The 13,340-nt window shown below is 51.0% G+C and overlaps 1 long non-coding RNA gene across 1 annotated transcript; it reads right to left on the reverse strand.

Annotated features, from left to right (window-relative positions):
* Positions 1-230: 230 nt before the first annotated feature.
* LOC106866354 lies at positions 231-1,975 on the reverse strand. The gene is made up of 4 exons (XR_002964331.1): positions 1,841-1,975; positions 1,619-1,748; positions 519-1,076; positions 231-447 (listed from the first exon to the last, which is right to left on the reverse strand). It is a non-coding gene; the product is annotated as an uncharacterized LOC106866354 (long non-coding RNA).
* Between the last annotated feature and the right edge of the window lie 11,365 nt (positions 1,976-13,340).

The following is a 13,340-nucleotide window of genomic DNA, read 5'->3' on the forward strand; positions in this document are numbered from 1 at the left end:
ATTGAGACAGGAATAGGGCATGTTAAATGGAAAGGTATTAATTGATCCCAACTCTTGATCGAGATCGTTCCTTCTTTCTTTCCTGCAAGTTTTTGCTTCATGGTTGGGTTGTCTGAATCCCAGTAGCAAGCTAGTAGCATCGGCAGCACCTCAAGTCATGCAATTCAACCTTCAGAAATCACAATGTAATACAGACGAGGAAAAAAACAAAAACCCACAAAACTGAACCAAAGAACGAAGTAGGTCTTATATTTTGTGTCTTTCTTAAAACAAAAACAAAAAAACATAATAGTGTCTTCACAGCTTCGCTGCATAATCCCATAACAATCATCACTTGCAATGTGACCGGCCTCGTATAATGACCCGTCCGCTGGGTGCTTCAATAGTTCTCCACAAGCATAGCGGGAGGCGTGCAATCCACGTAACTTAAAGTTTCTCGAAACCCGTCTGAAAAAGATGATGATTGTAATGAGTCGGGGTTCAAGAAGAACAAAAATAAAATTTGGTATAGAACTAACCAACTCTTTCCGTCTTTCGTTCTCTTCTAGCGACACTATGCATGTAGGCACAAAGAAGAACTGATCCTCTGAATTCTTTAAAGTGCTTTTAGCTCTGAAATTTACATGACCCCATGAACCTTTTGATTCAGCATTGCACAGCTGATGATCGGTTTGACGAGCTCATACTTGATCTAGCAATTTTTTTGGACGAAAACGTGACAGTGCTGCTTTCAATTACTTAAGATGGTAGATAAAGTTAATTATATGGCAACAACAGCAACATAGAGGACTAAAAACTAGAACCAGAGCTAACAATAAAACGGGGACAGATCCTTGGGGGGACGAACCCCATGAAACCAACATTGCTCAATCATCTAAAAGGAAGCAACAGCTGCACAGCCCGCGGTCTTCCAGGAGAGGAGTTCATCAAAAGCTAGCTCACATAGCCTGCTCACCGAGTTTTGCTTGGAGTGAAAGACCCTTGATTGTGCTCAAGACAAATCTGCCACCACTCGAGCATAACAATTGCTCTTAGGCGAGTTCGGTGCTTATCGGAGGGGCAGCGCTGATCTTCGCCTGTCCACCATTCACCGATTGAGCATTTTTTTAGAAGTAATAAATAAAAATGATTGGAAATGGCATATATTTCACAAGAATGAAATCTAAAACACCATACATTTTATTAGAAGACTAAAGCAAATGTAGAAGTATTAACTAATGTTTTTTAGGCTAAGTATTAGCTAATACAAGTTAATACAAATGTAATATCTAGTACCTAAAATGGAACCTGACAAGTTGTTAATCGACTCTGAACTTAATAATATGATCTTTGGTCCGTAGAACTTAGCATAACAACGGACCTAACCAGAAAATTATGACCATATAGTTAAGACGGATGGCAGATAGATAAGGGCTGAAAGAGAATTATGAGAGTTATTAACCAATCAAACATATAAGCATAAGGGATTCATTCAATTTACTTCCTCCGTATCTAGATACTTTTTAGGCATAGATACATCCATATTTGAGTAAATTTGAGTCACTTAATACGGGACGGAGGGAATATATGTTAGCGCTCTGATGGAGAAAAGGTAGCGGCGAAGGAGAATATGGATCACCCAGAAGCACTAGTTGAGCTGAAGGCGACGAAGGGGAATCCGGCTCTGGAGGTTCAGGAGAAGCAGGGGCTCGATTTCCATCTTGCCTCGATTTCCTTCGCAGCCAGAATAACTATGAGCGATCGAATTACTGATAACAACCAATAAACAGATTGAGACATATCCTTGCCGTCAGCAACAATCGGCCAATATAAACTCTAGGGTTGAATATTGTACACTCACTTTCACGATGCGATCAGCGAAACGGGAGAGCAGGAAGGCTCGCCGGGATCCGCGAAAAGCGGCGACTTCTACACTCTGCGGAGCGGCGGCGCCGGTGGGTGAGTTTCAATCTCTGATAGATCCCGGCTGTTTCCCTGGGTAAAAAAAACCACGGACCAAATTGACCCAAGGAAGCCCAAAAGCGCATTTGGTAGCCCACGAGGGAAGGTATCCCGGCCTTTCCCGCGGCCCTTCCCCGGGAGGCATTTCCACGACCCGGCAGGTCGGGAAGAACTAATCCCCGTCTCGCTCGCTCGTTTTCTCTCGACGCGTAGGTGGGACGGCGCCGTCCTCTCGAGTTCTTCCCTCCGGCGACCGAGGGCGTCGGCGTCCTCCCCCGAGCTCCACTCCACCTTGAGGCTCCTCTTCCGTCGGACGCAGCAGGACATGGAGAGCTCTATCATCCCCACCTCATCCGTGAGCGCAAATCTCTCCTCCCCTTCCTTAGATCCAAACAACTAGTTGCAGGCACGGTGATTTCTCCCCCATGGGGACAGGGATACCCGTTGCACCTTATAAATTCCCCTCCTCCTCATTTGCTACCCTGGGTGTTTAGCCCTGTGCGTCTAAACGAGCCCTGAAGAAGAAATTGACTTTAGAAACCCAGTTCTGAAGAAGGAAAGCAACCAATATGAATATCTCTTCAGTTTTTTCATCTACTGACTCCTGCTTAGGTCCAAGAGGAAAAAGCAGGCGAGGATGCGCTGTTCCTATAGCTGGATAGGTGAAGAACGCTGGTCCAGTTAGATCCAATGCACTTGGCACTTGAGGTCCAAATAAGCCCTTCCGACTGAACATGTCTAGCCGTCTCCGATTGCGATACGAAAGCTGCTTGTTTCTTCCCTGACTCTCACGCGGGATTTGGAGATACCCAAACTGAATCAAACGAGGCCCCTGTAAATGCATGTAGTACAAGAAATGGGATAGAATACAAGTTTGAAAATTAAGCACCAGAAGAACAAATGGATATTTGGTTTTAAAAATCAATCCTCTTACAAGCCAAGAAATGACCCCTACGCTCAATAAAAATTTCAGGCGATTTCACTGCATATAAAGGGTGGCGCTCCCATTCATTCTGCAACTTTAGAAAGTTCAGAAACACCGTCTCTCCGGCAGAGCCAACTCTGCCATTTTACACGCTTACAGAAAAGAAATGATGACAGGCCATTTAAAAGTTGCAGATTTCATGCTTCCCCATTCTACTCCTATCTGGTGAAACTTTTACACCTCATCACTTGCTTGCAAAATCATAGTACAGGGCAGAGTTGCTAATTGTTGAACAAAATTAACAGATGTTCCTCTTATCACACAGAAATGATTACATTCTTCAGTCAATTGCAAGTTATTGGGGATTCATCTGGCTAGCTAGAGCATGCGAGCGAGACTCATGCGACGGAACAACGTAGGGCCTGTATAGAGAAGATTATTTGTTTTAGGAGAAACCTAGCGGGTCAATAACACACTCAGATCACTCAACTTGCGGTGCGTTCAATATGCCCATTAGCCTGATTGATGAACTTGGTTGAAAGATCAAATATGGTGCAAAACTCGTCTTGTTTAATTGCATTATTTTGGAGGAGAGAGTGAGGAGAGCACACACTAACTATGCCATGGGCAAAATGTAAAGGCAGATTTCAGAATATATCTGACTTTTACAAAATTCATGGCCTTGATGTCTTTTTTAGTTGAATGAGCAAAGTGGACGTATTATGCAAGTTAGTGTCTGCTGGGGAGTGAGTTCTACTCGCTGCAAAATAATTGCCCACCTTGACTAGGATGGGTCAAACCGAAGGGGCAAGGCTTATGACAAACCGATGTAGTCCTTCGTGCTCCTCCATTTTGTGATTTGTATGCGCGCATTAGGACGCCGTCGAGCTAATAATATTTTCTGTTCTTAATTGGGGGCAACACAAGAACAAATGCAGGATGACACGCAGCTGCACAACTGAACTGAGCAGGTGCATTCTCGCTAGAGTGGCATTATAGCTGACGTACGTGCTTACATTTCAACATGAATGAACAATAGGATCATCCATGGCCCAGGTAATTGGCCCGGTTTTTAGGTACGTTCTGCGTCGGTTTTGGCAGGTATATGATGTAAGCCGAGTCTTGTTGAGTGCCATCACTGTCGACGTTTTGATCAAAACAAGATGAATAGAAGGTCATTCATCTGAGCCTTACAGCCTGAATGCAGCAATAGCTAAGACAGTTGACCTATTTTAAGCCTGCTTTGTCAGTCGGTACTTATTTTCTGATCACATTTGTTTGATGCATATAATCGATCATCTAGTCCAGTTATTATAGCTAATCACCATATATATACTTACCAAACCTACTTTTATAAAAGTCAACCCGTACTTCTGTAAATCTCACCACTTTGGATCTGAGTTCTTCAATATGGAGGACAGGATATGGTATAGAGATTGAAGATAACCAGATCACCAAATTTTTGTCCTACCTACTCCACTTCACTCTGCAAAGGAACACTTAACCCAAGTATTCAATTGCAAACCCCATCAAATATAGTAGGAGGGCTTAAACTGCTGTGAATTAATGGCTCCACTGAAACGACATATTGTCATGTTCATGAAAAGTCGACAAGAAAAGGGTGTAAAAGTTGCATGCTTGCTTTGACCTTTCACATTTGCTAGATCTATAATCACCGGCCAGTTATTAGTTAATCCGCATACTTATCGAGCCTACTTTTTTCTTACTCCTTGGTGGTGGTTTAGTGGATCTCAGCGCTTCCAACCTGGTCAGTTCTTCACTTCATAGGTCCCTGTTCTTTACTTCTTTACTATGGTGGCATGCATAGTAGTACTATCAAGGTAAGATATATGGACCGGATCGAGGTTCCTAGCTCACTGTTTGTCCTAGCTCCGCAAGTTTACTCCTACTCTACAATTGAGTATGTAATGAATTCAAGCACGCATTCCTATTTCAATTGCAACGTGCAAAGCCCATAATCAAAATGGAGTTAAGCTGTAAGCATGGCTCCACTGAAACGACGTCTTGTCCTGTTAACAGAAAATGGGAAGAAAAGTGGTGTGCTTTCGCTTTGACCTTTCAAGTTGTCAAACACTACATATCAGTGTAGAAAAAGCACATCTGCGTTATTTCTTAAAACGAAAATACGTGGTCAAGACGGAAAAGGTCAGCTAGTGCATCAGTGGAGAGTGTCAGGTTATAGTAGCAAATCACATCAGACCAATAAAATACTGCATCAGGTGATCCATACAAATTTTTTTAAGAAAAAAGGGCTTATTTTCTTAGCTAGCATCCCAAAGACTGCCTAGAGTTCGGCCTATAAATACCCTAATTAATTAAGCTGTAGATGTATGCATATAGTCGAAGTTTAGCTACCATTCTCAAAGTAAGTAATCAAGTTCCAACGGGCTCAATGAGGAAGCTAATAGCACTGTGTTTCTGCATCTGCCTCTGCGTCCTCCTCGTCGGCTCCTCCTCCCCCGATCCCCTCTCCGACCGTTGCCCCCTGCACCACCGTCGCCAGCTTGAGGAAGCCGTCGCCGTCAACATGCCGGCAGCGAGCGCGAGCACCACTGCCGCGGTACGGCCACGGGAAGAGATCGCCGAGATGGTGTACGGGAGCTCCAAGAGGCTCAGCCCCGGGGGACCTAACCCTCAGCACCACTGAGATCCTCGATTATCTTCGTGCATGCATCCATCACTTGGGGCTTCAATGGCAGCGTGTGGCTATCAGGATCTTCGTTAATAATCTTCGTGATCTCTCGCTTAGTGAACGAGACTAGGCATAGAGTGAGAGAGCGATCGATAGGTGTCTGTCGGCTTCGTAAAGTAATGTGTTTCTGAGATTTGTAATGGACTTCTATGGAAAAATTCGCACATTTCAAGCAAGACCTAAGGTTTGTATTATACATTTTCAACAGAAAATTAATTAATCTTGTTAATGACAAACAGCGCAATGATCTCCGTGGTTCTCTTGACCGCATGCCTCCAAAACATGATTTTTTTTCCTGAGAAGGAGGATAACCTCCGGCCTCTACATCGACTGATGCCTACACAGCCATATACTCCATCGGTTCTTTAAATTAGGACGTATATTGTTTCTTCTGACCGAGCCATTGATCAAGGATTACTTCATCAATGTGTGACTCATGTGATACAGCTAATAACCATAAACAAATACTTTTGAATACTAATGGAATGATATAAATTTTATTTCATAAAAAAAAATATTAATAAACTAAATCTTGTTCAAAGGCTTGGGCAAAAGAAACAATATACACCATAGTTTATAGAACGGAGAGAGTATTATTAAAGTCAAGCAAAGCCAGCCAACAAAGCCAAACGAAGTCAGAAAAAATGAATCCACCAAATTACCACTAGCTCAATGATAAAGGCCAAAAACAAAAAGAAGCACAACTCCTAGACAATGCCTTCAGAAAGAAACATGGCATGTGCGCCAATGATGACGAGTCCAACCTAAAATCAAACTCGGGACTTTTCAGACCCAAAGGCAAGCTTTGAACCACCACCTTCGACAAGGTCACGATGCTGGCGCGCGTCGACATTGACTGATTTGGGATCAATTTTTTCCACCGGAGTGTGTAGATTTGTCATCAAAACTACATGTACCATCATCACATCACCGCCTCTAAACCCTTAGCAGCAACATGCATGACTTGGCGCCTCTCCATGAGGCACCGCGCGTAAATAGCACCTAACCCTGACAGAGTCCCGGGCCTCAATGCAAACAAACATGTTGCCATTGCCAAATGCCAAGACCTAGGGGTGGGCATAAAAAACCGAATCCGAATTAATCGGAATCGAAACCGAATTGGCCCAAACCGAATTAACCGATAATAATTTCGGTTGCTAAGTGTGAATAACCGAATTTAATTCGGTGAGTTCGGTTATTAAACTCGTATAACCAAATAAACCGAATTAATGATAAATTGTCTAAAAAATACGTCGTTACGCACTTATATCTATTTTATTATATATTTTGTATGAAGTGTTTCTGAACTTTGGTGTACCTTCAAGCTAGGCGACCTTCAGTTATGTCAATGTTTATTTGTTTGAGACTTAGAGCCATATATATGTTGGAAGTTCTGCTAAAATTTATGATTCGATGTTGTTTATTTCCCTGCCAGTTCATAAGTTCGGTTATATCGGTTTAAACCGAAACCGAACCAAAATTTACGGTTAATCGAATTCTCGTTTAGCTGAAAAATTGAGCATATTTCGGCTGACATTTCTCGTTAACCAAATTTTTGAAAAACCGAAAAAAAACCGAACCGAATTCTCGGTTAAAACCGAACGCCCACCCCTACCAAGACCCCAGATCAGCCATCGTAGCCTGACAACTCACAGAAAACAAAAAAAGGAAAGAAAATGATTAACCGTCTTAGACTTCTTTCTGGTTTTTTCCTCTTAGATTCTCATGAGCTTGATGATGTGGTGAACCATGTACCTCCTCCAAAGAAGTCAGATGTAGTCACTACTACAAAACGGTCTATATCTCACGGCCCATCAGTAACGGGTCGGACACGACCGTGAGTGATGAACAACATCACTGTCGGTCGCAGGCCCGACCGTCACTGATGAACAAACGAGGGTTTGCCCGTCCCCGCCCAGCCATACATCAGTGACGGTCGCGCGAGGCGACCGCCACTCATGTACCTTCATTCCCCGCGAGAGTCATCAGTGGCGGTCGTTGAATGGTCGACCGTTAGTGATGAGTGGTACATCATAACGGTCGCCCGAACGCGACCGTCCCTAATGCCCTAGAGACATCACTAACGGTCGCTTGTGGGTCGACGGCCAGTGATGTTTTGTACATCACTCGCGGTCACCCAGATAGCGACCGTCACTGATGTAGATGCTATTACCAGTCACGGTCGCGGATGTTCCGACCGACACTGATAGCTGACACATATAAAACCTCTTACAGAGCACACAGTTGGTCACGCTGCGCGTCTGCACACAGACCAGCTGCAGCGCCTTCTCCTCCGGCGACGGCGGAGCGCTGCCGAAATTTCCCATGGCGTCGGCCAGCAGGTACTCTCTCTTTCTCCCCCGGCCGTCCTCTTAATTTTGTATGTAGATCTGGCCGGCTGCTCCGGCTGCGGTGCCTTCTACGCCGGCGCTCGCCGGAGCTCTCTCTCTCTCTCCCGTTGGCCATGAAGCTCCAATTTTGAGCTCCGGCCGGCGATGAAGCTCCATTTTTTGAGCTCCGGCCGCCGGCCAAAATGCGCCCTCCTCGTCGTTGCCCCGAACTTCCCTCTCCCTTGCGAGCTCTCTCTCTCACTCCTGATCTTTCTCTTCGGCCTCCAATTTCTCTCCGAATGTCCCCAATTTCGAACTCTCTAACTTCAAATTTCAAATTTTTAGTAAACCCCTTAATCCCCTTGTTAGTTATTAGGCTAATTGTCATAGCCCGGGGCATAGACACCGGGGCTGCGAGGCACCCCCTTTTTGGTTTGGCAGTGGGCGTTGGGGATCGCTCCGGCGATCGCCGGCGAGGCCAATGACGAGCGTACAATGCACAGGCCTGTTTACCCAGGTTCGGGCCACCCGGAGGTGTAAAACCCTACGTCCTGCTTCTGAGTTTGTATTAGCCAATGAACAAGTGTTTACAGGTTGCGGGGGAGTCCCCGGGCGCTCTCTTCCATTTCTGCTAAGTGGCTACTTGCTACTTTCGGCTAAAGACCCGAACTCTAACTCCACTGGAGTGCAATCTAGAAAGAACCAAACCCCCCGACCGATGGCGATGGTCCACCTTTTATACTCAAGGGGATACCACAGGTGCCTCGGTGCATCGGGGACAAGTGTCGAGCAAAGACCCTAGGCAGCTTGCCTTTGCTGCGCTGGCATGTATGCATGGTGCTAAGTGTTGTAGCTAGGGCGGTACGTGCCTTAGATTAACTGTGAGCCACTAACTGTGGGCTGACTAGACAGGGAACCACCCTTCTGTCGGAGCATTTAATGCTTGCTTGTGCCATACTCCACGCCCTGACTAGCCCTGCACAAAAAGAGCCTGCCGGGCGGCCACGTGGTGCCAATACTCTGCTTGCACTACGCGCCGGCCCTGTTGTAAGCGCCTACGCCAGGGAACACTCTCCCCGGCAAGTGACCTTCCCGGGGGTTGCCCTGACGGGAACCTTCACGCTTCCATCCGAGGCAACCCCGCAGCCCGGCTAGTCCTGCCGGGGTTGTGGCTTCCCGGGCAGCTCGCACTGCGCTGCCCGGGGTGCCGTCCTTGCGGGGACCAAGCGAGGCAACCCACGCGTTGCACATTGCTGGTACCCCGGGTGCCACTGGTGCGACAGTAGCCCTCGGGCGTGGGCCGGCAACGCCCCTTCCCGGGCGAAGTCATCCTTAGTCGGTTGCCGGGCTACGCCCTTAACCAACGCGTGGGTCCCGAGTCATTTCGGGTTCCCGTTCATGTGCTGCTCCATGGGCTCCGCCGTTATGAGCAGAGTGGTGGGGGCGAGATTTCTGCCCTAACCTCCCCTTAATCGCGGGTGGTTAAGGCCACGTCCCACATTCCCCTTCTTTAAGCGTCGTTATCCCCAGTGCACCCGTAGGGTCCGGATGCGACCGTTGCTCAACGCTGGGGTGCTATAAAACCCCACCGCTGCGCTGAGGGGCCAACACTTAGCCCCCGAGTCCATCTTCCTCATCCCAATTCGTCCTCGCGCCCCTGAATCCTGCTAATCGCCGCCCACATTCCCCATGGCGCCCACGGCTCCCAAGAGAGGGAAGGGTTCCAGAGGCTCTACGGTTGACAAGGGCGAGAAGGCTCCCAAGAAGCCCCTCTCGGAGAAGGATTAGAAGAACTGGGAGATGAGGGCCACGCGGGCCTTCTTCAAGCCCGGCTAGAACGGTGAGGGGGTCGACAAGATCCGGCACGCCGTCGCCAGCTCGTTCAACGAGTACGGCGAGACGCTCATCTTCCCGCCGCGGGCGACCACCAGGACAACGACTTCCGGGTGTTCGGACACTTCATCCTTGCTGGGTTCGTACCTCCATACTCCCTCTTCATCCATGCTCTCATGACGGCGTACCAGCTTAAGGTTGCGCCGCTCCACCCCACTTCCCTCTTCCTTCTCGTCGTCTTCCAATTTCTCTGTGAGGGGTTTGTCGGGGTGATGCCATCGGTAGCGTTGTTCCGTCATTACTTCTACCTGCGCGTCGAGCAGTCGGGAGCGATGTCGTCGGGGGTCTCGTTCCGCGCCCGCGACAAGATGAAGTCGGAGTTCGGCGTGCGGAGCGAGAAAAAGATCGAGAAGGAGTGGCGCAGGAGCTGGTGTTGGGTTCGCGTGGATGAGCCCGACGAGTTCATTCATGCGCCCACCGAGCTGTCGGCGAGTAACGGCATCTGACGGGACCGCTACAGCCGAGACGCGGAACTCCTTCCCATCATCCAGAAGATCAAGGCCTTGCGGCTAGCGGGGCTCACCGATCTAGATGTGGCGCGCACCTACATCAGCTGGTGCATCGCGCCACTGCAGCTGCGGTCCCGCCCTGCGTGGATGTACACGGGGCCTGGCGACACCACGCGCCTACAAAGCGTGGGTGTGACGCCGAAGGTGATCCAGGAGTGGGTGAAGGGAATCACCGGCGAGGACGTTCCATTCGCGGAGCTGCCCCCGGGGGCTCCATCCCTTCACGCCGGCATCGCGGGCCTCCACGACATCATCGGCAGCTACCCACCCTGCAACGAGTGGGGGCTGATGTCCTATTCTCTGGCTTCAGCCCCGCAGCCTCCGCCACCCGCAGCCCGCGGGAAGCAAGTGGCCGAGGAGAGCGAGGGGGGATCGGATTCCAGCTGGCCCGGCGACGAGGCTGGCGGCGTTGGCGGGGCCAGTATGGTCCTCCCCGAGGACGACGTGCCGCTGGTGCGGCCACCAAGAGCGTCGGCGGCAGCAGCTACCTTTGCAACGGCTGCAGGCGGCCCTGCGGCTGCCGCAGCAACTGGGGCTGCGGCAACTTCACGAGGGTCCGCGGCCTCGACAAAGCGGGGAATCTTCACGGGTTACTCGCTCAGGCTCAACCCCCCAAGGTAAGCTGACGGTTCCTCCCCCCTTCTATTTACGAGTTTGTGCTTGCCTTGATTCCTTTGTTTCTTCGTTGACGCCATGCAGGGACAGCGCTCCGGCGGGAGTCGGCAAGAGGGGGAGAACCGACACTGCACCCGCCGCGCCCAAAAAGAAGCCGCGCACCCAGGCTAGTGTCAGTGCCAGTCAGACCGGCACGAGGATCAGCGGCGCCGCCACAACGCCCGCCGCCGACCCGGTCCCAGAGGAGGAGGAGGAGCCCGCAGCAGGTACAGACCCCTCCCCTGATCCCATTGCACATGCTCCCTCTGCACATTGACCCATAACTGTGTGATTACCTTGGTTTGCAGGCGAAACCCAGCCTGCAGCGGACAGCCCGGCAGTAGAAGCCAGGGCAGAGGGGGACAAATCTCCCCCCGCAAGCGCGGCGGTCCCGCAAGGTACCTGTCCAAAACTCCCTTGCGCTCGCTGCCGGGTACCTCGGTTTGGTTTGAAGTACTAATTTTGCTTTTGTTACAGGTTTCAATGCGCCCGCCACGAGGGCGGACGATACAGTGATCGATCTCACCTCCAACAACGAGGACGCAGAGTTGAGGGTCGAGCCGGAGGCAGCTCCTGCGCCAAGCTCGGCCGCCGCCGCTACCGGAGCGGGGCTCAGCGACGCGTCCCTGGCCTTGCAGGCCGGAGGCACTAGTCCCGCGGCCACTCAGCAGGAGACGACCCCTGCCGGGGGTGAGGCCCCTCCACCAGACCCGCAACCCACGGGCGCGGGTGTGGAGGAAGGCGTGGTTGGGGAGCAGCAGGCGGCTCCCCTGCAAGGGGATGATGCTCCTCCCGGCCAAACCATGGCAGCGGGGGTCTTGTCCTCGTCTGCCGCTACTTCTAGCCCAGACCTCGGCATCCTTGCCGGGGCGACTTGGGACCTAATCACCTGGGACCCAAGTATCTACGATCAGGGGCACCAGTTCCTCGACGCCATCAAGGAGCAGCAACTGGCATTCGTCACCTCATTCAACAAGGTGAGGGAGCACCACGAGCTCGCGAAGGGTCAGCTGGGCGAAGTGCGGCGGGATGTCGAGAGGGAGCGGCTCGGCAGGCCAGGGACGAGGCCGCAACGCCGGTCGTCCCCGAGGCAGAACTCCACCGGCAGCTGGAGGCCCTACGCGCTGAGCACCAACAAGTAATGGACTCGCTGGCCGCGGCACGGGAGAAGGCCAACAAGGAGCACGAGGAGGTGCTTGTAACAGCCCAAGCTCGCCTCAACGAGAAGAGCGAGTTGATCAGCAGCTACTCCTCCCAGCTCCAGGCGCTGCGCACGAAGCTGGAGGAGCAGGCCAAGGCCGCGGAGGAAGCAGCAGCAGCGTCGGCACGGCGAGAGAAGGAGCTCAATTCTGCCAAGGAAAATAGCGCCCATCTCGAGTCCGAATTGGCCACCGCCCAAGGTGAACTCGTCAAGATGGGCGAGGACAATGTGGGCAAAGGCCAAGGAGATCGTGCGAGTCACGGGACTTCTCCGCAAGGCCAAGCATGCGGTGGGGCTGGCGCGCGGCAACCATGACAAGTTGGCGGAGCAGCATCGGAGGGAGACCGAGAAGCTGCACGAGATCGCCCGGGCCGTACACGAGATGCTGCCGAGGTTCGAGCTGCAGGCTGCAATGGTGGATGGCACGGACGTCAACACCCTGATCCCATTCTTCTCCGACATGGTGGGGAAGCTCGGGGCGCTGGACGTGTGGATCTCCAAGTTCTGCAACAGGGAGATAGCGTCGTGCGCCAGGGAGATCACCGAGACAATCCTCCCCCGGGTGCACTACTACCACCCCGACTTCCCCTTCGAGACACCGCTGGATGCGTGGTCGGACAGCGAGGACGGCCCCTCCCACACCAAGGCAGTGGGCAGGTTCGTGGACAAAGTGGTGGGGCGGATGCAGAGGAAGCCGAAGACGGAGCCCCCAGCGGAAGCCCCCGGCAACCAGCCGTCTTAGTCCCCTGCAAGCTTTTGTTTTTCTTTTTGTTTCCTACAAGTGGCGCTTGGCGCCGTTGAACAATTACGGTTTTATTAATCCACGTAATCATTCGCTACTTTTAGAAATTTTGTTTTCTGGTTCTACTTGGTACTTGTTCCTGAAATTGACTCGCGGGGTGGATCCTCCAGTCCTCGTGTGCTGCGATTTGTGTTGCCGGGGCTCGCACGCTACCCACTTAACCAGACCAGGGACCCGGGACGGACCCGCGGTGCCAACCTGGGGCCAAGTAGCAGCGGCGAGCCACTCCGCTTGCAGGTTAGCTACTCCCAAGCACGCGCCTACGAGATGGACCCGCAAGCCGCATGAAGAGCGCACTGCCCCCGCAAACGTCCTTCTAACACTCCAGCCACACGCAAGACCCGACCCACACCAACGAGCCATCGTTGAGTA

The sequence above is a fragment of the Brachypodium distachyon genome, chromosome 3 (genome assembly GCF_000005505.3).
Source record: "Brachypodium distachyon strain Bd21 chromosome 3, Brachypodium_distachyon_v3.0, whole genome shotgun sequence".
In the NCBI taxonomy this organism is placed as follows: Eukaryota; Viridiplantae; Streptophyta; class Magnoliopsida; order Poales; family Poaceae; genus Brachypodium; species Brachypodium distachyon.